This window comes from Triturus cristatus, chromosome 3_2 (genome assembly GCF_964204655.1).
Source record: "Triturus cristatus chromosome 3_2, aTriCri1.1, whole genome shotgun sequence".
NCBI classification, from domain to species: Eukaryota; Metazoa; Chordata; class Amphibia; order Caudata; family Salamandridae; genus Triturus; species Triturus cristatus.
In genome coordinates, this window is record NC_140584.1 from 665,463,268 (window position 1) to 665,486,881 (window position 23,614).

The window sequence follows — 23,614 nt, forward strand, 5'->3', positions numbered from 1 at the left end:
AGTTGGGGGGGACTTCAATGCGGTGGCTTCAGGGTCTATGGATCGTCATCCCCCCAGGGACCTCCCCCGGGCACAGGCGTGGCTGTCCGGCCTCTTAGATACCCTAGGATTGGTGGATTGCTGGCGACTAAAGCATCCCGCTCAGCTGCAATACACCTTCCACTCGGGCGCCCATGGTAGCCTCTCGCGGCTTGATTATATCCTTGTTCCTGCGGCCTCTGCTGGGAGGGTGGGAGAGGTGCGCCATTTGGCGCGGGGTATTTCAGATCACTCCCCACTACTGCTGCATCTGGATGTCTTCCCGAGGGGGGAGGGCAGGGTGGCCCCAATTAATGCCTGGTACCTGCGCGACCCCACTATTCGAGCCGAATTGATCAAATCCTTGCAGCGGTACTTTGAGGAGAATGTGGGGTCTGTCCCATCTGCCATCTCCCTTTGGGAGGCATTTAAGGTAGTTCTTAGGGGGGAGGCCCTCTCCTTTATCTCCCATGCCCGGAGGCGCGAGCGGGAGGAGGTAACCCGGGTGGAGGCCGAAATTACTGAACTAGAGGGTGACCTGGGGAGCGGGGTGACGGATGCCACATTGCATGTTCTACACCTCAAGCAGGCGGCCTATAAGGCCCTCGTCACGGAGGCGGCCAGGGGCCTCAGTAGAGAGCAACAGGGGCGATTGTATGATGTGGGTGATAAGGCTGGTAAATTGATAGCGTGGTTGGATAAAAAGGAGAGAGCGAGTCGTGTGGTTCCGTTGATCGAGAGGATGGATGGTGTATGTGTCACCGAGCCGGACGCCATTGTCTCCTGCTTCGCGGATTATTTCCGCGAGGTATATTCCCCGGTTTCTCCCTGCTCGGAGGAGGATTCCCATGCCCTGCTTCGGGACATCGCGCTGCCCTCCCTTTCGGTGGAGGACAGGGATTCGCTGGACGCTCCTCCCACCTCGGACGAAATTGCCCTTGCTATCCGCTCGGTCGCATCTGGCAAGGCCATGGGCCCCAATGGCATTCCTATCGAGCTGTACAAGCTGCGACCGGATGTGCTGGCGCCCCACCTGCGCGCGATGTTCCTGGCGGCCTGCTCGCGGGGTTCCCTTCCGCCGGACCAGCGTCTGGCCACGATCGTGGTGATCCACAAGGAGGGGAGGCCCCGTGAGCGGGTCACATCCTATAGGCCTATCTCGCTCTTGAATGCGGAGCCCAAAATCCTCGCCAAGGTGCTGGCCAACCGGCTGGTCGGCGTGGTGGGCGACTTGGTCCACCAAGACCAGTCCGGCTTCATACCCCATCGTAACACGGCCCTTAATCTGCGACGCTTGCACGGGGTGCTCGCGCGTGTTCCGTTCGTGCGGGAACCGGCCATCTTGGCGTCCTTGGATGCCACCATGGCGTTTGATACGCTTGAGTGGCCATACATTTGGGCGATGCTGGCGAAGTTTGGCTTCGGACCGGGCTTCATCAGCTGGGTCAAATTGTTGTATTCCGGCCCATTGGCGCAGGTGGTGGTGAATGGACGAGTTTCGGCCCCATTCGCACTGGGACGGGGTACGCGACAGGGCTGCCCCCTGTCGCCTCTCCTGTTTGCACTGGCCCTGGAGCCCCTGGCGGAGTGGCTGCGGTGGCACCCTTCCATCCGTGGTCTCCGTTGGACCCCCGAGCATGAGGACCGTGTGTCCCTCTACGCTGATGATATCCTTCTATATCTTGCCTCCCCGCGTAAATCACTGATCGTCCTAGTTGATGTTTTGCGCTCATTCGGTCGCAACTCAGGCCTCGTCATCAACTGGGCGAAATCCTGTGTATATGTGCTTGCCGGGGAGGCTCCGGTCCTACCACGGGACTGTCCGATCCAGATCGCCTCCCAGGGGTTTCGGTACCTGGGTATATACATTACTCTGGACCCGGAGGCCCGCTACGAGCGGAATTTGCTGCCCCCCCTCCAGCGCTTGAAGGAGGACGTGGTGCGTTGGCGGCGTCTGCCGCTTTCGCCGCTTGGCCGAGCGGCCTTGTTTAAAATGATGTCGTTGCCGCGCTTTCTGTACGCTCTCCAGAACACTATGGATTTGGTTCCGGCGCACTACTTCCGAGAGGTGGAGAGTTTGCAGCGTCGCCTGTTCTGGGACGGGAGGCCACGTATCGCCTTGGCTAAATTGACGCTCCCGTGGTACGATGGGGGGGTTGCCCTCCCGGATATTAAACGGTATTACTGGGCCTCCCAGCTAGCTGCGATTAATCATGGCCTTTACGGGCCCGCCCTGAACCCGGCATTTGAAATGGACAAGATGCTCCTGCCCGGTGGCGACTACAATCGGGCGCTTTACTCTGGCGCGCCGGACCCTCGCCTGACGGGACCGACGCATGTCATGGTGCGTGTGTGGCACGCGGCTAACGCAGCTATGGGGTGGAAGGACCGTTTGACCCGGGCGTCACCGCTATATGCATCGGCGAGGTTGGGCTCCTTGTGGACCTCGAAGGGCTTCGAGAAATGGGACACGATCGGCATCAGCACAGTGGGAGATCTCTGGACGAGGGGGGGATTCAAAACTTTCGAGATGCTGCAGACGGAGTTTCAGTTGCAAGGCAGTGAGTACTTCCGGTACTTACAAGTCCGCCACGCGCTGGGCTCCGTCTTCCCGGATGTCGCGTCCATTCCGGAGTCTTCCCCCCTGGAGGACAGAGTGCTGGATGGCCATGTCCCAGACAGCACGATCTCCCTCATATACAAAAAACTGATTAACGACCGATCGGGCCTGCTGACTGGCCTCCGCGAGGCCTGGGTTGCCGATGGGCTGGAGTTGGACGACGAGGACTGGATGTCCGCGGTGGCTTCTCCGAAGGAGGTGGCCATCCCGGCTCGCCTTCGCTTCGTCCAGCTTAAGATCCTCCACCGGGTCTATGTGACGGGGCCAAGGCTACTACGTATGGGCTTAGCTGAGGATGGACTGTGTAAGCGTGGCTGTGGTGCTTTGGCAACTTTCTTGCATATTCTGTGGGAATGCCCAAAGGTGGAGCGATTCTGGCGTGGTGTGCATGAGGTCCTGCGAGTGGTTACGCGTGTCGTGCTGTTGCCTGAAGCGAGGAGATGCTTGCTGAATGTGTGGGAGCCAACTGACTACTCGGTTCCGCAGACGCGGTGGGTGACTCTGGGATACATGATCGCTAAGCGTGACATTGCTCAATTGTGGGGATCCCAGAGGCCTCCGGCGGTGTCGGCCTGGAAAGAACACATGGATTGGTGTATGTTTCGTGAAAAGGTGGTGTATGTTGCGAGGGGTAAGCCTGGGGCGTGGGTGAAAATCTGGGGCCCCTGGAACGCCTATCGCGGGGGTATTTGCGAGCCGTCGCTGCTGCCGGCTGCTTCACCAGCTCCGTCCCCCTAGCCGACCCCCTCCCCCAGCCATGGGCACGTGGTTCCCCAGTCCCTGATCTGTTCTCATTCCCCTCTTCAGAGTTTGGCGATTGGTTGGGGTCCCCCACTTAAGGAGCGCGTGCTGTCACTTGGGATTGCGGGTTGCCTTGCGGGTGTGGTTGTTTTTGTGTTGTTGTGTTTTGACAAAAGGAAACCGTATTGTTGGTGCGGAGTTATGTGGCCTGCACTGCTGATATCTCCTGATTTACTCTTTTCGCACCGCCAAGAGATTTTTCTGTATGTATGTCATATGCTACTGCTACTCTAGCGGCCGGCCAGAAGGTTGTAGGCCCATACTTGTAACTCTTTGAGATTGTAATAAACGGTTTAAAAAAAAAAAAAAAAAAAACAGTCCTACTTATGATAAACGTATGTCACACCTGAAGCCATCTTGCTTGGATTAAAGTGGTAACTCTTAAAACATTTAATTTAAAAAGGAACAAAATGAGGGGGTTCATTTTTCCATAAAAAGTATGATTAGTGCTGCAGAAAGAAAAATTAGGGTACATTTTGAGTGACTTCTCAAATCCTCTTCTATTTCATAAAAAAATTCTGACATGCAGACTGAAACATGCACTTTCAATACCAGCAGCAGTTTTCCCTGGTGAGCAGTAGCTTTACTACAGTGATCTAATGAGCAAAAAGAGTGCTAACATTCTGAATTTATGGCAAATGTGTGACACATCTGAATGCCTTCTTGATGGAATCAAAGTAAAAAACAGAAAGTGTTTCCTACTGAGGAGACTGCAGTAAATGAGGAAATTAGGAAACTTCATAACAAATAAGTCTCCCAAGATGGCCACCAGAGACAAAAGAGCCCAAATGTAGCCCAAATATCACCCAGATGTAGCCCAAGTATAGCCCAATGACAGAATGTCCCAGAGTGTTCTTAAAAACAACTAGAGCGCTTACTGTCTTCATTATGACAAAAAGTATGGCACACCTGAAGCCATCTTGATTGGAATAAACTGGTAACACTTAAAACATTTAATTTAAAAAGGAACACAATGAGGGGGTTCATTTTGCCATAGAAATTATGATTAATGCTGAAGAAAGAAAATGAGGGCACATTTTGAGTGACTTCTCAAATCCTCTTCTATTTCATTAAAAAATTCTGACATGCAGACTGAAACATGCACTTTTAATACCAGGAGCAGACTTCCATGGTGAACAGTAGTTTTACTACAGTGATCTAATGAGCAACTAGAGTGCTAATATTCAGAATTTATGGCAAATGTGTGACATATCTGAATACCTTCATGATGGAATCAAAGTAAAAAACTGAAAGCATTTCCTACTGAGGAGACTGCAGTACATGAGGAAATTAGGAAACTTCATAACAAATAAATCTCCCAAGATGGCCACCGGAGACAAAAGAGCCCAAATGTAGCCCAAAATCACCCAGATGTAGCCCAAATATAGCCCAATGACAGAAGTGTGCAAAACACTTATTATTTTGTGTTTTTGCAGTGTTATATAGTGCAGACTTGTCAGGTATTGGAGTGCTTTACATGAGCATTGGTTACATCACACAAGAACAAATTCATTTTGGTTGTAGACATGGGGAGACTAAGTGATTTGACCAGAATCACATAATGTCGGGCTGAAGCAGAAACTCCAACCTGGTTCCCCAGTTGCAAAGTCTGCAGTTCTGGAAGTAACACCACATCCTCTCCCCTAAGTGCAACATTTAATCAAGTGGTCAACTGTATAAAAAACATAAAGGTAACAAATAATTTAAAAGTGCTTTGTCGCTATTTGAAAACTCAGAAAATATGTCCTTATTTTAGTCTTTTAGAGCACTAACCATAATTTTGATGCCAATAAGACCCTCTCATATATGTAATTTCTAAAGGAAATGCTCTAGGTATTACAGTTTTGATTACATCAAGATGACGTCAGGCGTTCCACACTTTTGTAATAAATATAGAATGTTAGCAATCTAGTTGTTCATTAGGATACTGTTGAGAGGCAGAGGCCAGGGGCACGGACTCTGAAAATTGAAGGCAGGTAGGAGGGTGCAAAGGCAACAATTTAACCACACTGCGCAGGCAGGAAGGGCCGTGGCAGCACAACAGACTATGGAGGGCAGTGGAAAGGGGGGCAGGGGCAACAAACCAACAATACAGGACTTGCAAGAGAGGCTGTGGCAATGTAATAGACCATTGTGGGCAGAAGGAAGAGGCAATGGTAGTACAACCATACATGCCAACAGACCCAATTCAGCCAGGAAACGTCCAATGTTTTTAAGCTCAAATGGGCTTTATTTGATCTGTCTCCTGTCTACAATCTCCTCTTTTTCAATGTAACTCAAAGGGGAAAATCAATACCCCAGTTTTTTTTCAAAATCTCCCTCTTACCAAGTTCAAAATGTTCGCAAGTATGGTACATTGGATCATGGAAGGAAATGGAGTAGGGACATGGACTTGGATAACAGAGGACAGGAGGGACATGGAGAGGTGCACCAAACTGACCCTGCAGGGCAGGCATCAGGGTTTGCAGCAGCACAATACACCACACAGGGCATGCGGGACGGGAGTGCAGCACAACAATCCATAGAAAGCAAGAGGGAGGGGACAGGACCATGCACATGGACAACAGAGAACAGAGGGGCAAGAGGCAATGGTAGCTAGCTGACCATAATGGACAGACAGGAGAGAAAGCTGCAGCATAACAGACCATAAAGGGCAGGAGGGACGGATCAGGGGCATTACAATGGAACAGACAAGCCAGGAGGGAGGGAGTAGGGGTCTGCACATGTAAACAGAGGGCTGGGGGCAAGGGTCAGGGTAGGAGCAGCAAGATAGCCATGGAGGTCAGGCAGGATGGGCACTAGAAGCAAGACACACCATGAAGAGCAACAGTGAGACTGTGATGGCATACACACAGACCATGGAGGGAAGGTGGGAGGGGTTCAGGGGCAGCTAACTGACCACACAGGGAAGGTGGGAGGGGCCATGGCAGCACAGAAGACCATGCATGGCAAGTGGGAGGGTTAGTGGAAGCACAATGGCTATGATGGGCAAGAAGGAGGGTGCAGGGGCATGCACAAAGGACGATGGAGGATAGAAGGGAGGGTCAGGACCTGTGCACAGACAAGAAAGTTCAGGGGAAGGGGCCTCACAACAGACCGCACGGGGCAGGCAGGAGGAGCAGTTGCAGCACAACAGACCAGAGAGGGCAGAAGGGTGTGGCAGTACAATGGACCATGTAGGACAGGAGGAAGAGGATAGGGGCATGGCATGTGGACAGGCAGGGTGGAGGTGGCAGGGACAGGTTACAGTCATCTGACAATGCTAGGCAGGTGGGAGGGGAGTGGCAGCTCAACAGAACACTCAGAGTAGAGAGGAGTGGCAGGTCCATGGAATATGGTGGGCAAAAAGGATGGAGCAGGGGCATGCACAAAGACATCGGAGGGTAGGGGGAAGGAGAATAGGGGCAGCAAGCTAAGCACAGAGTTTAAGCAGGAGGTCAATGATGGGGCATAGAATTGGGCAATGGAGGGCAGGAGTAGTGGACTGGTACATCATACTAAATTGAGGGCAGTGGCAGCACATCAGACCATGCATGGCAGGAGGGAGGAGGCTAGTCCATGGATTCACACAACAGAGGATAGGGAGAAGGGGGATGGGGCAGCAAGCTAACTGTTCAGAGAAGGCGGGTATTAGGAACTTTATTGTTTTTAAAACGTGTGTCTGTGCGAACTACTTAAAATATGAACAAGTATGCAGCATAATCTCACTTTTATTCAGGAAGAAGAGGACGTTTGTGACTGTGACTCCGGGCTCACTTGGCAGAAACACCCCCTGACCCTCCACCCCCTATCGCAAAATGTAATGCCCGTGAAAAGCGTAGGTGAACACAGTGTTATATAGAACATAGTCCTGAGAGCACGATTGGAAATGAAAACTAGATATAGTGTATGGTATAAACTATGCACCAAAAAGGGTGATATAAGATGAACCGGGCGTGAAATATAATATGCAATACATTGTGCGCAATGACAGATTCATTGGAGAGCACGAGATAGCACAGGCACTAGCGCGTGCTATGCGATATGCGCCTTGGAGTGTAATATGCACAGGGCAGTGTTGTGTAACCTAACTAGTCTCTAAAGTTGTAATATAAAATATGTGCTGGGGAGTGTAACGTTGCATATGCACTGTGACAAAGATATGGATCCCAGATTGTAATATGTATGGCATAGCACTGTGCGTTATAACATAGGCATCGAGGAAGGCACGTTAGATGGGGCAATATAACCCGTGCGAAGACAAGTGTGGCATGACATATTCACGGGGTGGTGTTACAGTGCACATTGGCTAGAGAGTGTCATAGCATATGCACTAGCTAGTGGAATACAACACAGAGGTGTGTGGTACTCAGCAGGCAATGATGGGTGTAACACAGCATTGGGCTCTGCCAGGAGCGCGCTGTGACTCTCAAGTGATGTTCGTCCCCTTTCCAGAGAGTAAAATAAAAAGTATTACACATCCGGCAGTGGATGTGTGTTTTATTAACCGTGACGGGATTTTCTTGCATAGTTTTGGTCGAATTTTTGTCGAATCCCCTTTGAATGGCTTGGTGTGCATGTGTATTAAATGTGCCCGTCAATAGCTACCCATGTTTGTATAAATAAACGACAAGGGTGTCTACCGGGATTAGGCACGGTAGGGCATCAGACATGTCAGAGCTTCACTAGTGGTGTAAATACATTCCACGTGGATTCATTGTATGCATAGTCGACTTTTAATGAATATCACACAAATCGTCATGGTGATAGGTACGTACGGTTTGTCCAGCATGTCCTAGGTGTGTCTATAAATATATATTTTTTTATAATAATAAAAAACAGTGGCCGGCCCTGGGGATTGGGGTCAAAAAAATATAATTAGGAGACAGGCCCTGGGGGATGGGGTCATCAGGGCCAATAAATTAGAATAAGAAGGGGAACCACACATCCCCCCTTCTTAAAAAATTAAAATAAATAAAAGACTGGCATCGTGCCGGAGGCCACGCCCCCTCTTTGCAGCACTCTGCAAACGCGCCCCCTGGCGAGTTGTAAGTTGGGGAATTAATTCCTCTTCAATACTGAGGGTCCCTGAGGGCCAACTAGCCCAACAGGCATCTCCAGTATGCGCCAGGGAGCTGCGCTGCAGACAGGTGTTCTGAGGCCAAGCCCCTTTTTACACCTCTCTGCAACGCAGCTCTGTGGCGCTTACTGGAGGTACCTAGTGGTCTAGTTTGACCCTAGGGACCCTTAGGATTCAAGGGGACTTAATCTCCCAACTTAGAACAGCCACAGGGCGCGTTTACACAGTGGTGAAGGGAGGGGATGGGGCCTGAGGTGACGTGTGCAAACACACACTATGGCACGTTTTAAATTGGGGATATAATTTTCCTTCAATACTGAGGGCCCCTGGGGGCTAACTAGCCCACCAAGTGCTTCCAGTAAGCGCCACTGAGCTGCATTGCAGAGAGGTGGTCCAGGCCGTGCCACTTTTTACACCTCTCTGCAATGCAGCTCTGTGGCACTTACTGGAGGTACCTAGTGGGCTAGTTGGACCCTAGGGACCCTCAGGATTCAAATGAACTTAATCTCGCAACTAAAAACGGACACAGGGCGTGTTTACACAGTGGTGAAGGGAGGGGACAGGGCCTGAGTTAACGTGTGCAAAAACGCCCTGTGGCCTGTTTTAAGAGGTAGTTTTAATCCCCCTGACCTATTATATACTAGGGGCTTACAGAGGAGGTCATGCTAATCACAGGGGGACCCCAACGCATAATGTTCCCTAGTGTATGTAGGTGTTTTCACTGTATTCTAAGTGTCTTTTAACATAGCACTGGCTCTAGGACTGGTTAGTCAGACTCAGTTACCACCAGTATCCGTCTGAAAAAGTTGAGGGTCAGGATGATTTTGCAACAAGGCTTCTTTCTGCTCTTCTGTTTGTTCTTTCTGCACGTTATCCTTCTCCCTGTACTTTTCTTCGTCTTTGAGGACTTCTGTTGCTTCTTTCTGCACTTCTTTTTTTTCTTTCTGTGCATTTTTTCTTCTTTCTTCACATGTCCTATCTCTGTAGGCATAGTTAGAAATTAGCATTTAAAAAACCTTTGAAATTCACAGAAAAAACCATTGGTTTCAGGCACGTTATAGTTAGGAATTAGCATTTAAAAAACCTCAGAAATTCACTGAAAAAACCATAGGTTTCAGGGGTGTTATAGTTAGCTGGACTTTTCAATTGTACAAAACCATTGAAATTCCCCCGTTATAGTTAGTTCAGCTAACTATAACTCGCGCGCCCGCAATGCACTGCTGATGACGTCACATATTACATCACTCATGACATCGTCAGTGACATCACTCATGACATCACTGATGACATCTCAAATGACATCACTCATGACATCACTGATGACATCATCCTTGTGATAGAGTGGCAGACCTCCTCTCACCCTAATATAACCTTTGATACACACATTCAAAAATAGAGACTAAACTTTTCAAAACAATGGACATACCAATACCAGTTACAACAACCTCTTCAGTAATTCTAAGATCCACATACACATCCACTCATTCATCAACAGTCCTATACAGTCACTCATACATTTACTCACTCATCATATGTACTCATACACCTATACATCCTGTTACACAATGCCACTCATCCATAGAGTTACTCACACACATAGTCACTCATGCTAATAAAGAATCAAACATACATTTACTTGCATATACAGTTATAAACACCACCACACTTACTTCTACGGAAACTTACACATACTTAGTCTTTTAAACAATCACTTATAGAAACACATACTTATTCATACAGGAACTCTTTCAATCTCTTACTCTCACATATACTCACTTATATACACCAATAGTCACATATACTAGTTTAAAACATATCTAGTTACTCATAAAGACACTATTGAGACAGTCATTCACTCACTAACACACCCATACACACACTCATCCACCCATACAGTCCTGCACACATGCTGTCTTCAACACATACAAACAGTGAGTCACTCATTCATGCACCTATGCACTACGTAATACCCCCCACCGAACCATGCAGACACTCAGACTGATACTCAAAAAACCAACTAATAACCTATATAGACACCCATGGCTACTACTCACCAACCCATGCAGTCACTTATACACAAAGTGAGAGACTGATACAGATATTTACATATTTAAACATTACTCACTAAGCCATGTATTCACTATGATACACTTAATCAGTCAGTTACACAATCAATTTTTCAAAAACAAATCATCCATTTAGACACTTATATACCCATTTATTTTCCATCGACCTTGAGATATACATATATAAAACATATTTAATTTTCAGAAAAACACACATTCACTGGATGATGTCATCAGTGATGTCATTTGAGATGTCATCAGTGATGTCATGAGTGATGTCACTGACCATGTCATGAGTGATGTAATATGTGACGTCATCAGCAGTGCATTGCGGGCGCGCGAGTTATAGTTAGCTGAACTAACTATAACGGGGGAATTTCAATGGTTTTGTACAAGTGAAAAGTCCAGCTAACTATAACACCCCTGAAACCTATGGTTTTTTCAGTGAAATTCTGAGGTTTTTTAAATGCTAATTCCTAACTATAACGTGCCTGAAACCTATGTTTTTTTCTGTGAATCTATATATATATATATACATACATATATATGTACATATAGGGTCCGATTCCAATCCTGGACTAAGGCTGTAAAAATCGTTGTATGGAGCGTTTTTCCCGCACAACTCGTACCCGGTAAACTTTTCTTACAACCTAGGAAGTACGATTCGTACAGAAAGCCTCTTTCCATACAAATCATACAAAAGACCATACAGCTAAAATAAACCAATGATTCTGATCCGGAACAGCTTGCACGTGACGTCTGTATGTATTTAAGCAGCGGTTTCCAGCCCAGCAAGTTCGATTCGTCCCTACGGCACTCCGTATGGCTCTTTTCTTACGGGAGCCAAAAACAGCTGTAAAAGCAGACTCCCCAGGGGTACGAGTCGTACAGGCATACACCCCCGTGTGTTGTGTATGTACGGTGCGTACCCCAACATTGCGTATGTACGCACCGTACATACGCGATGTTGGGGTACGCACCGTACATACACAACGCACGGGGGTGTATGCCTGTACGACTCGCACCCCGGGAACAACTTTTCCCGGTATACGAGTCGCACAAAGTTCGCTTCATAGCGGGTAATGGCATTCCCCGTGTACGGGACGTTTTCCGTACAAATCGTAAATCAGAAAGCCGGTCCAGATCGTACTAGTACGGTTGGACTGCATTTTTACAATTTGTACGGAAAAGTGTCCGGGTCCGTCTGGTACAACTTTTACCGATCCGATTTGTAAGGATCGGGCGATCTGTACAAATCGGAAAAAGTTGTATTTTTCCAGTGCGAATCGTACTTCACGGTTCGGACGGGACTTGTACGATTTGTATGGAAAAATTTACCGATACGAGTCGGACGGGAAAAAAAAATATAGGATCGGAATCGGCCCCTAAATATATTTGTATTTAATTTTGTAACATATTTATATATTTCTTTTGTTTTTCAAATATTTGTTGTTGATATTTTGTTTGTTTTTGATTTTGAATTGACTGTAGTGGGAATAGTATCCCTCCACAATCCAACACTTTCCCTACTGTTACACTCACTGGGGTCGTACTAGTAATTTTTACCCCTCTGCTATCCGCCACTTTCCCTACTGTAACACTCACTGGAGTGGAAATAGTAATTTTTACCCCTCCGCTATCCAACACTTTCCCTACTGTTGCACTGATTGATTTCTATGATACTTGCTTTCCACACGTAACTTTATTTAACTTTGGGTGTTTGTGTTCATGGTTACACGTGATCAAGGCTGTTGCCGAAACGCGTTGTGTATTAAATATTTGGACCTGCACTACGGAGTTGCCGTGCCTTTTTTACTGAGAGCATACTGTACTACGTGGATTTTGGGATATTGAACTTACCGGTAAGCTCCGCCGGTGTGTATGCCACCCTTCATGGGTCCCAGCACCCCAGAAGGAGCGACGTTTGCTTTTGGAATTTGAATTGAGGGGTGCAGTCTGGACCGGCCGTCTGGGAGAGATCTGCGTTATTTCGAACATTATTGGAATTACAACTGCTGAGCATGTTGAAAGCGTTGGCACAGCGATTCGTGGGAGGTAAGCCTGTGTTTTTCTTGTTCGTCCCTAAGGGGGAGTGGGTAGTTTTCTTGTTTGGTTAAGACCTGGTGACTACGCTCTCCTGTGGTTAACGACAAGTGTAACCGGTATTACTTAGCGATTTTCGCTAGTCAGTACACGCTTGGGGCATAGGTTACGCTTGCTAAAAGTTACTCCGAGTGCTCATCCAACTGCATCTCGTGTGTGGATACAATTTTGGAACTGGCAACAACTCGCTTACACGAACACGCCCGTTTCGTTAAGATAATTATTGATCTTTACTTTCGGAACACGGTGTATTTTGTGCCAACGACGGCAAAAGGAACTTCTCATTTGTTTATAAAGAAGGGTAGCATTGGCACAGGGCACCATATGCATTGGTCCAAATAACAGCGCCTATGGAGGAAGAGGCGGAAAGAAGAGCAGCGGCTCTCACTCTATTCAGTAGGAAACCGACAACTAGTGTACAATCAACACAACTAGTAGCCCCACTACTCATTCTGTGGATGATAAAATCAGAAAACTGGAAAAACTTAAACGGACTGAGATCTCTAAGTGGTGGGAAGCTACCTCACTACAAAGCTATGTAGATCAAGCTATGGCACCTAGAGGGCTTCGCATCTTTATTACTCCCACCTACGAAGCCCCTAATCCGAAGATGCTTGAAGACTGGTCGCAACATTCAGCATCTAGCTCAAGAGGGATGATGGAAATACTCATCAAATATACCTGGCAGGACAGGGAGGAACTATTGAAACAGATCACCTTGAGCATTTCTGAATTACAGCAGTTGTTAGATGCATCAGCCCTGAAGAAGGTGCTTGATACCATGAAAGAAAGACTTTCCAAACATGAAGAAGAGATTAAAGCAAGAAAACAAAGGAAAATTAATAGAGACCATTCTGATTATGAAAGCGGGAGAATATTAACATTCAGCAAGAAATATGACCATCTATACAAAACCCAAGAGACAGTCAAATCAACTTCACTTGTGAATGTTAACCCAATTGCTACTGATAACTCCACTATGAGCGACACTGAGTCTGACATTTCTGGTGGGAATACACCTGGTGAAGAAAGAAATTCGAGGCCAATTAATTTTTTAGAGGAGTTTCGGGTCCTGCAGAAGGATCGACAATCAACAAGGGACAGCAAACCCCCAACATCACGGGGACGTGGACGAGGAAGAGGCATGGGCAACGTCGTAACAGAAAGAAGAGAATCCAACAACGTTGGGAACACAGGCAGAGGAAGGGGCGTAGTGGGAAATCGTCGAACACGCTCAAACAAAAATTACTAATGGATACCGAAATGGTAAATAGAACAGTGGTGAATCTTTCAAAAAGACCTATGACTGATGTAGAAAAACGTATACTTTGCTTAGGTCTCTCATTTTGCCCCTCTTCCTCTTTCAGGTACACAGATACTAGAATTGATCTTTTTAAATATGTAAGAAAATTGAAACTTAAAAAATGGCACATATTAAAAAGATTGGGACATCAACAGCCATATAAGAAGGCGGACAGTATACCTGATAGTAACTTGATGATTAGTGATATAGATACTCTGATTACTTTAGCTGAACTGGCCCAAGTAAACAACAACAGCAGTGAAATATCTAACATCACACAGACTTTGGATAATATGGAGGTGGTACAGGCAGCGGCAGCACACACACACTTCAGGGTTCAATCCACCTTTATACCCCTTCTCCCGCACGATAACATCGATTCATTCCAAGACTGTATCATCAAATCTTTGATGAAGCTTAGACTAAATACACATAAACGTGCTTTTGACACCAAGAATAATCTCTCCCTTACACAAAGACAATCACTTAAAACATTAGCTGAAGACACTAGCATTGTGATTCGTCCAGCAGATAAGGGGGGGAATGTGGTGGTACTGGATAGGGAAGAGTACATCAGTGAGGCAATGAGGCCATTAGAGGACAGTAATTTCTATATACAGATCACCACCAATGTGTATAACCAGAGTATTACTGACATCTGGGAGAAACTCACCACATGGAGAGACAAAGGTCTCATGGAGTGGGAAGAATATTGCTATCTGAAGAAAGATCACCCTAAACTTCCCATTTTGTATCTTCTCCCCAAACTGCATAAATGTAAGATTAAACCTCCGGGACGCCCGATTGTGTCTTCAATTGGGTGTGTTACCGAGCACATCTCTAAATACATTGACCATTTCTTGAGAGAATTTGTTGTTCAACTTCCTAGTTACCTGAGAGACACTAAGGATTTTCTCTCTAAGATAGAGAATCATGAGTGGAAATCTAATTGTCTGTTCATGGTACTCAATTGTACACGATCATTGATCACCAACAAGGGCTTGAAGCTTGTGACCACTTTTTGAAGCACAGACCTTTAAAATATCGGGAGCATAGTCTGATGATAATGGAAATGACTGACTTCTGCCTTAAGAACAACATCTTCTCCTTCAATGGCGCCCTCTATAGGCAAGTGAAGGGTACTGCGATGGGTTCGTGCTTTGCTCCCAGTTTCGCCAATCTTTATATGGGATACTGGGAGAAAGAAATTTTCGCCAGCACTACCCTGCAGGAGAATTTTCAGAAAGTCATCTTATGGCTGCGCTATATAGATGATTTATTTATCATCTGGAGCGGACAACAGGAGGAAGCTGAGGCTTTTTTGGTGAAATTGAACACCAATAAGTACAACATATCATTGTCTGGGAACATACATGCCAGCCAAGCTGAGTATCTTGATGTCTGCTTAGAGATTAAACAGGACAAACTGTGTACCTCATTGTTTCGGAAGGAGACAGCGGGCAACAGTATCCTACATGCCCTCAGCAGCCACCCAGAAGCCCTTAAATGGAGCATACCGTATGGGGAACTGCTGAGGGCAAAAAGGAACTGCAATAACTCTGAGGCTTTCTGTCTGGAACAAGAAGTCATCATCAATAGATTTCGGAGTAGAGGCTATCCTAATTGGGTTCTTAAAAAAGCTATAGAACGGGTGGACGGTGTACAGCGCACCGACACCTTGAAAGATAGACCTTGTGTAGAGGAGGACACTGAAAAGACAGGGACACGGATGATTTTAACTTTCAACTCAGAGGCACAGAGAATCAGACATATACTTACCAAACATTGGAGTATATTGAAATATGATGGTATTTTAGGAACCACATTACCTGACTGACCTACCATCACATATAGGAGAGACAAAAATATCCGTGACATGGTAGTCAAGCATGACATTACTCAGTATCCTACAGATGAAGGACATGGCCTGGTAGGATTTTTTCCTTGTGGGCATTGCAAGGCGTGTCGACACAGTAAATTCAAGAGTACTCTAGAATACAATGGGATTAGTAAGAAACTAACGCAATTTCTGACCTGTAGCTCTAATTTCGTAATCTATGTGATTGAATGCACATGTAAATTGTGGTACATAGGGAGTATGATTTGTCCAGCTAAAAAGAGGATATTAGGACATCTCAGAGCAATATCTAACAATGATCCCAAATACCCTGTGGCCCGTCATTTTAATGAACATCATTTTGCTAATGTCGCAGATTTGAGCTATATGATTCTGGAACAGATTCCCAGAAATCCTCGAGGGGGTGATAGAGGTCTGACTTTGAGACAACGTGAATCTAGATATATCATTGAATTTTTGACTAAAAGTCCGGGGGGGTGAACTTAGATGAAGAATTGTCCATTCATCTTAAGACATGATTTATTTCCTACTGAGAGTGTGGTCTCTGCTCTAACTGTACTGTATCAATTGTTTATTTTTATCAGCGATTTTGAATTTACTTCACAGTAATTTTAATTGACTGTATTTTGTCGTGAAAAACACTAACAGCCACCTTTTTCCTCTGTTTGCGCTGTTGAATGTTTGCACACTGTATTCTAATGAGAATATTTTGTATGTTTTTATACAGGAGTGAAGGAAGGAGCCCTTGCACTGGCACACACCGACACGGGCATCCTACCCTTTCCTCCGTTCCTGCTCTACACTTACACTTCTTTGCACTGGGATCTTGGTATATCTTTTTTGGTATTCATGTTAATTTAAGATGAGACTTTGGTGCAGATTTGGTCATTGTATAGTGTCATTGGACATTTATCCTTTCACTAGCAACACAATGTTTGAATCATAGAACTTCAGTCCATTGAGACAGATTCTACAATTGCGATGCCCAGTGGGGCTCTGTTACCGTTTCAGGTATTTGACCTGGGTCTTCTCCTATATCCGTGAGAAAATTCAGCTCCTGTGGCATTACCTTTTTGATGAATATACATTAGTAGTCTGATGTATTGACTAGACATAACAAAAAGAATCGCACTTTCTATATACACTATGTATTTTAAAATGTTGTGTCGTTGAATTATCTTTATGATCAACACTCTTTTGCAAGATTTGTTGTAGAATCATCTATTTGTGATTATCTAACTGTGTTGCTCCTTTGATTTGACCTTTTTCAGATGGCGAACCCGACTAGGGATTATCGTTTTTACAAGTAGATTGAACTGCTTTGTAGATGAAATGTGCATACTTTGCAATGATTATTGTTTTCATGATTGGCACTCTGATCGAACCACATTATGTATTTCATTGTATGATTTACGTTTATTTTTGCCGTTCAAACATTTTGCCCTTCCAAGATGGCGACCATGCAAGGGAACATTTGAGCCATCGTTAGTCCCTTCTTGATTTCTATGATACTTGCTTTCCACACGTAACTTTATTCAACTTTGGGTGTTTGTGTTCATGGTTACACGTGATCAAGGCTGTTGCCGAAACGCGTTGTGTATTAAATATTTGGACCTGCACTACGGAGTTGCCGTGCCTTTTTTAGTGCCTTTTTTACTACGTGGATTTTGGGATATTGAATTTACCGGTAAGCTCCGCCGGTGTGTATGCCACCCTTCATGGGTCCCAGCACCCCAGAAGGAGCGACGTTTGCTTTTGGAATTTGAATTGAGGGGTGCAGTCTGGACCGGCCGTCTGGGAGAGATCTGCGTTATTTCGAACATTATTGGAATTACAACTGCTGAGCGTGTTGAAAGCGTTGGCACAGCGATTCGTGGGAGGTAAGCCTGTGTTTTTCTTGTTCGTCCCTAAGGGGGAGTGGGTAGTTTTCTTGTTTGGTTAAGACCTGGTGACTACGCTCTCCTGTGGTTAACGACAAGTGTAACCGGTATTACTTAGCGATTTTCGCTAGTCAGTACACGCTTGGGGCGTAGGTTGCGCTTGCTAAAAGTTACTCCGAGTGCTCATCCAACTGCATCTCGTGTGTGGATACAATTTTGGAACTGGCAACAACTCGCTTACACGAACACGCCCGTTTCGTTAAGATAATTATTGATCTTTACTTTCGGAACACGGTGTATTTTGTGCCAACGACGGCAAAAGGAACTTCTCATTTGTTTATAAAGAAGGGTAGCATTGGCACAGGGCACCATATGCATTGGTCCAAATAACAGCGCCTATGGAGGAAGAGGCGGAAAGAAGAGCAGCGGCTCTCACTCTATTCAGTAGGAAACCGACAACTAGTGTACAATCAACACAACTAGTAGCCCCACTACTCATTCTGTGGATGATAAAATCAGAAAACTGGAAAAACTTAAACGGACTGAGATCTTTAAATGGTGGGAAGCTACCTCACTACAAAGCTATGTAGATCAAGCTATGGCACCTAGAGGGCTTCGCATCTTTATTACTCCCACCTACGAAGCCCCTAATCCGAAGATGCTTGAAGACTGGTCGCAACATTCAGCATCTAGCTCAAGAGGGATGATGGAAATACTCATCAAATATGCCTGGCAGGACAGGGAGGAACTATTGAAACAGATCACCTTGAGCATTTCTGAATTACAGCAGTTGTTAGATGCATCAGCCCTGAAGAAGGTGCTTGATACCATGAAAGAAAGACTTTCCAAACATGAAGAAGAGATTAAAGCAAGAAAACAAAGGAAAATTAATAGAGACCATTCTGATTATGAAAGCGGGAGAATATTAACATTCAGCAAGAAATATGACCATCTATACAAAACCCAAGAGACAGTCAAATCAACTTCACTTGTGAATGTTAACCCAATTGCTACTGATAACTCCACTATGAGCGACACTGAGTCTGACATTTCTGGTGGGAATACATCTGGTGAAGAAAGAAATTCGAGGCCAATTAATTTTTTAGAGGAGTTTCGGGTCCTGCAGAAGGATCGACAATCAACAAGGGACAGCAAACCCCCAACATCACGGGGACGTGGACGAGGAAGAGGCAGGGGCAACGTCGTAACAGAAAGAAGAGAATCCAACAACGTTGGGAACACAGGCAGAGGAAGGGGCGTAGTGGGAAATCGTCGAACACGCTCAAACAAAAATTACTAATGGATACCGAAATGGTAAATAGAACAGTGGTGAATCTTTCAAAAAGACCTATGACTGATGTAGAAAAACGTACACTTTGCTTAGGTCTCTCATTTTGCCCCTCTTCCTCTTTCAGGTACACAGATACTAGAATTGATCTTTTTAAATATGTAAGAAAATTGAAACTTAAAAAATGGCACATATTAAAAAGATTGGGACATCAACAGCCATATAAGAAGGCGGACAGTATACCTGATAGTAACTTGATGATTAGTGATATAGATACTCTGATTACTTTAGCTGAACTGGCCCAAGTAAACAACAACAGCAGTGAAATATCTAACATCACACAGACTTTGGATAATATGGAGGTGGAACAGGCAGCGGCAGCACACACACACTTCAGGGTTCAATCCACCTTTATACCCCTTCTCTCGCACGATAACATCGATTCATTCCAAGACTGTATCATCAAATCTTTGATGAAGCTTAGACTAAATACACATAAACGTGCTTTTGACACCAAGAATAATCTCTCCCTTACACAAAGACAATCACTTAAAACATTAGCTGAAGACACTAGCATTGTGATTCGTCCAGCAGATAAGGGGGGGAATGTGGTGGTACTGGATAGGGAAGAGTACATCAGTGAGGCAATGAGGCAATTAGAGGACAGTAATTTCTATATACAGATCACCACCAATGTGTATAACCAGAGTATTACTGACATCTGGGAGAAACTCACCACATGGAGAGACAAAGGTCTCATGGAGTGGGAAGAATATTGCTATCTGAAGAAAGATCACCCTAAACTTCCCATTTTGTATCTTCTCCCCAAACTGCATAAATGTAAGATTAAACCTCCGGGACGCCCGATTGTGTCTTCAATTGGGTGTGTTACCGAGCACATCTCTAAATACATTGACCATTTCTTGAGAGAATTTGTTGTTCAACTTCCTAGTTACCTGAGAGACACTAAGGATTTTCTCTCTAAGATAGAGAATCATGAGTGGAAATCTAATTATCTGTTCATGGTACTCAATTGTACACGTTCATTGATCACCAACAAGGGCTTGAAGCTTGTGACCACTTTTTGAAGCACAGACCTTTAAAATATCGGGAGCATAGTCTGATGATAATGGAAATGACTGACTTCTGCCTTAAGAACAACATCTTCTCCTTCAATGGCGCCCTCTATAGGCAAGTGAAGGGTACTGCGATGGGTTCGTGCTTTGCTCCCAGTTTCGCCAATCTTTATATGGGATACTGGGAGAAAGAAATTTTCGCCAGCACTACCCTGCAGGAGGATTTTCAGAAAGTCATCTTATGGCTGCGCTATATAGATGATTTATTTATCATCTGGAGCGGACAACAGGAGGAAGCTGAGGCTTTTTTGGTGAAATTGAACACCAATAAGTACAACATATCATTGTCTGGGAACATACATGCCAGCCAAGCTGAGTATCTTGATGTCTGCTTAGAGATTAAACAGGACAAACTGTGTACCTCATTGTTTCGGAAGGAGACAGCGGGCAACAGTATCCTACATGCCCTCAGCAGCCACCCAGAAGCCCTTAAATGGAGCATACCGTATGGGGAACTGCTGAGGGCAAAAAGGAACTGCAATAACTCTGAGGCTTTCTGTCTGGAACAAGAAGTCATCATCAATAGATTTCGGAGTAGAGGCTATCCTAATTGGGTTCTTAAAAAAGCTATAGAACGGGTGGACGGTGTACAGCGCACCGACACCTTGAAAGATAGACCTTGTGTAGAGGAGGACACTGAAAAGACAGGGACACGGATGATTTTAACTTTCAACTCAGAGGCACAGAGAATCAGACATATACTTACCAAACATTGGAGTATATTGAAATCTGATGGTATTTTAGGAACCACATTACCTGACTGACCTACCATCACATATAGGAGAGACAAAAATATCCGTGACATGGTAGTCAAGCATGACATTACTCAGTATCCTACAGATGAAGGACATGGCCTGGTAGGATTTTTTCCTTGTGGGCATTGCAAGGCGTGTCGACACAGTAAATTCAAGAGTACTCTAGAATACAATGGGATTAGTAAGAAACTAACGCAATTTCTGACCTGTAGCTCTAATTTCGTAATCTATGTGATTGAATGCACATGTAAATTGTGGTACATAGGGAGTATGATTTGTCCAGCTAAAAAGAGGATATTAGGACATCTCAGAGCAATATCTAACAATGATCCCAAATACCCTGTGGCCCGTCATTTTAATGAACATCATTTTGCTAATGTCGCAGATTTGAGCTATATGATTCTGGAACAGATTCCCAGAAATCCTCGAGGGGGTGATAGAGGTCTGACTTTGAGACAACGTGAATCTAGATATATCATTGAATTTTTGACTAAAAGTCCGGGGGGGTGAACTTAGATGAAGAATTGTCCATTCATCTTAAGACATGATTTATTTCCTACTGAGAGTGTGGTCTCTGCTCTAACTGTACTGTATCAATTGTTTATTTTTATCAGCGATTTTGAATTTACTTCACAGTAATTTTAATTGACTGTATTTTGTCGTGAAAAACACTAACAGCCACCTTTTTTCCTCTGTTTGCGCTGTTGAATGTTTGCACACTGTATTCTAATGAGAATATTTTGTATGTTTTTATACAGGAGTGAAGGAAGGAGCCCTTGCACTGGCACACACCGACACGGGCATCCTACCCTTTCCTCCGTTCCTGCTCTACACTTACACTTCTTTGCACTGGGATCTTGGTATATCTTTTTTGGTATTCATGTTAATTTAAGATGAGACTTTGGTGCAGATTTGGTCATTGTATAGTGTCATTGGACATTTATCCTTTCACTAGCAACACAATGTTTGAATCATAGAACTTCAGTCCATTGAGACAGATTCTACAATTGCGATGCCCAGTGGGGCTCTGTTACCGTTTCAGGTATTTGACCTGGGTCTTCTCCTATATCCGTGAGAAAATTCAGCTCCTGTGGCATTACCTTTTTGATGAATATACATTAGTAATCTGATGTATTGACTAGACATAACAGAAAGAATCGCACTTTCTATATACACTATGTATTTTAAAATGTTGTGTCGTTGAATTATCTTTATGATCAACACTCTTTTGCAAGATTTGCTGTAGAATCATCTATTTGTGATTATCTAACTGTGTTGCTCCTTTGATTTGACCTTTCTCAGATGGCGAACCCGACTAGGGATTATCGTTTTTACAAGTAGATTGAACTGCTTTGTAGATGAAATGTGCATACTTTGCAATGATTATTGTTTTCATGATTGGCACTCTGATCGAACCACATTATGTATTTCATTGTATGATTTACGTTTATTTTTGCCGTTCAAACATTTTGCCCTTCCAAGATGGCGACCATGCAAGGGAACATTTGAGCCATCGTTAGTCCCTTCTTGATTTCTATGATACTTGCTTTCCACACGTAACTTTATTCAACTTTGGGTGTTTGTGTTCATGGTTACACGTGATCAAGGCTGTTGCCGAAACGCGTTGTGTATTAAATATTTGGACCTGCACTACGGAGTTGCCGTGCCTTTTTTACTGAGAGCATACTGTACTACGTGGATTTTGGGATATTGAACTTACCGGTGAGCTCCGCCGGTGTGTATGCCACCCTTCATGGGTCCCAGCACCCCAGAAGGAGCGACGTTTGCTTTTGGAATATATATATATATATATAATATATATATATCTCAACACTAGAACACCAGACTTGGTGAGCCACACGTCTTGTGTGTAGATTTTTTTCCGCAAGGCAGCACTGTCTGCATCAATCACTGCTTTGAAATTCATCTGCCCAATTTGAAGTCCTTACGCGTTTCGAGCGTCCCACGTGGGCGTGTCTTCCAAGTGCATCTTGGTACTCTGAGTTGTTTCATCAGGTAAGTTTTATATCGTAGCGGTTGCCACATTCATGTTTAAAAATTCAATTACATTAGTAGGTTTCTCTGTCAGTTAACGGATGTGGCAGTGCTGTATTTCTTCCTCTTTTGGCAGAAAGCACAAGGCTCTGTATCAATTGGGTATAGTAACCCGCTGCACACCACTGCATACGTGGGGGGCCTCACCTCGACCCCGGCAGGCCGCAATTAAACATCAACACTAGAACACCAGACTTGGTGAGCCAAACTTCTTGTGTGTAGATTTCTTTCCGCAAGCCAGCACTGTCTGCATCAATCACTGCTTTGAAATTCATCTGCCCAATTCGAAGTCCTTACGCGTTTCGAGCGTCCCGCGCTCTTGATCATAGGTGTGGGGTAAAACATGGAGCAGCATACTTCCGCAAAGACTCGGAGTCACAATTTCTAGTCTCTCCAAGTGGGCGTGTCTGCCAAGTGCATCTTGGTACTCCGAGTTCTTTCATCAGGTAAGTTTTATAAGAATAGTAAATTTTATCCCTCTATTATACAACACTCCCTACTGTTGCACTCACTGGAGTGGGAATAGTAATTTTAACCTCTCCGCTAGCCAACACTTTCCCTCCTGTTGCATTGACTAGAGTGGGAATTGTAAGTCTAAATATTTTTGAAACTTTAATGTTTGAATTAATAATAGAATGTTTTTTTAACATAAATGTTAGTTTATTGATATAT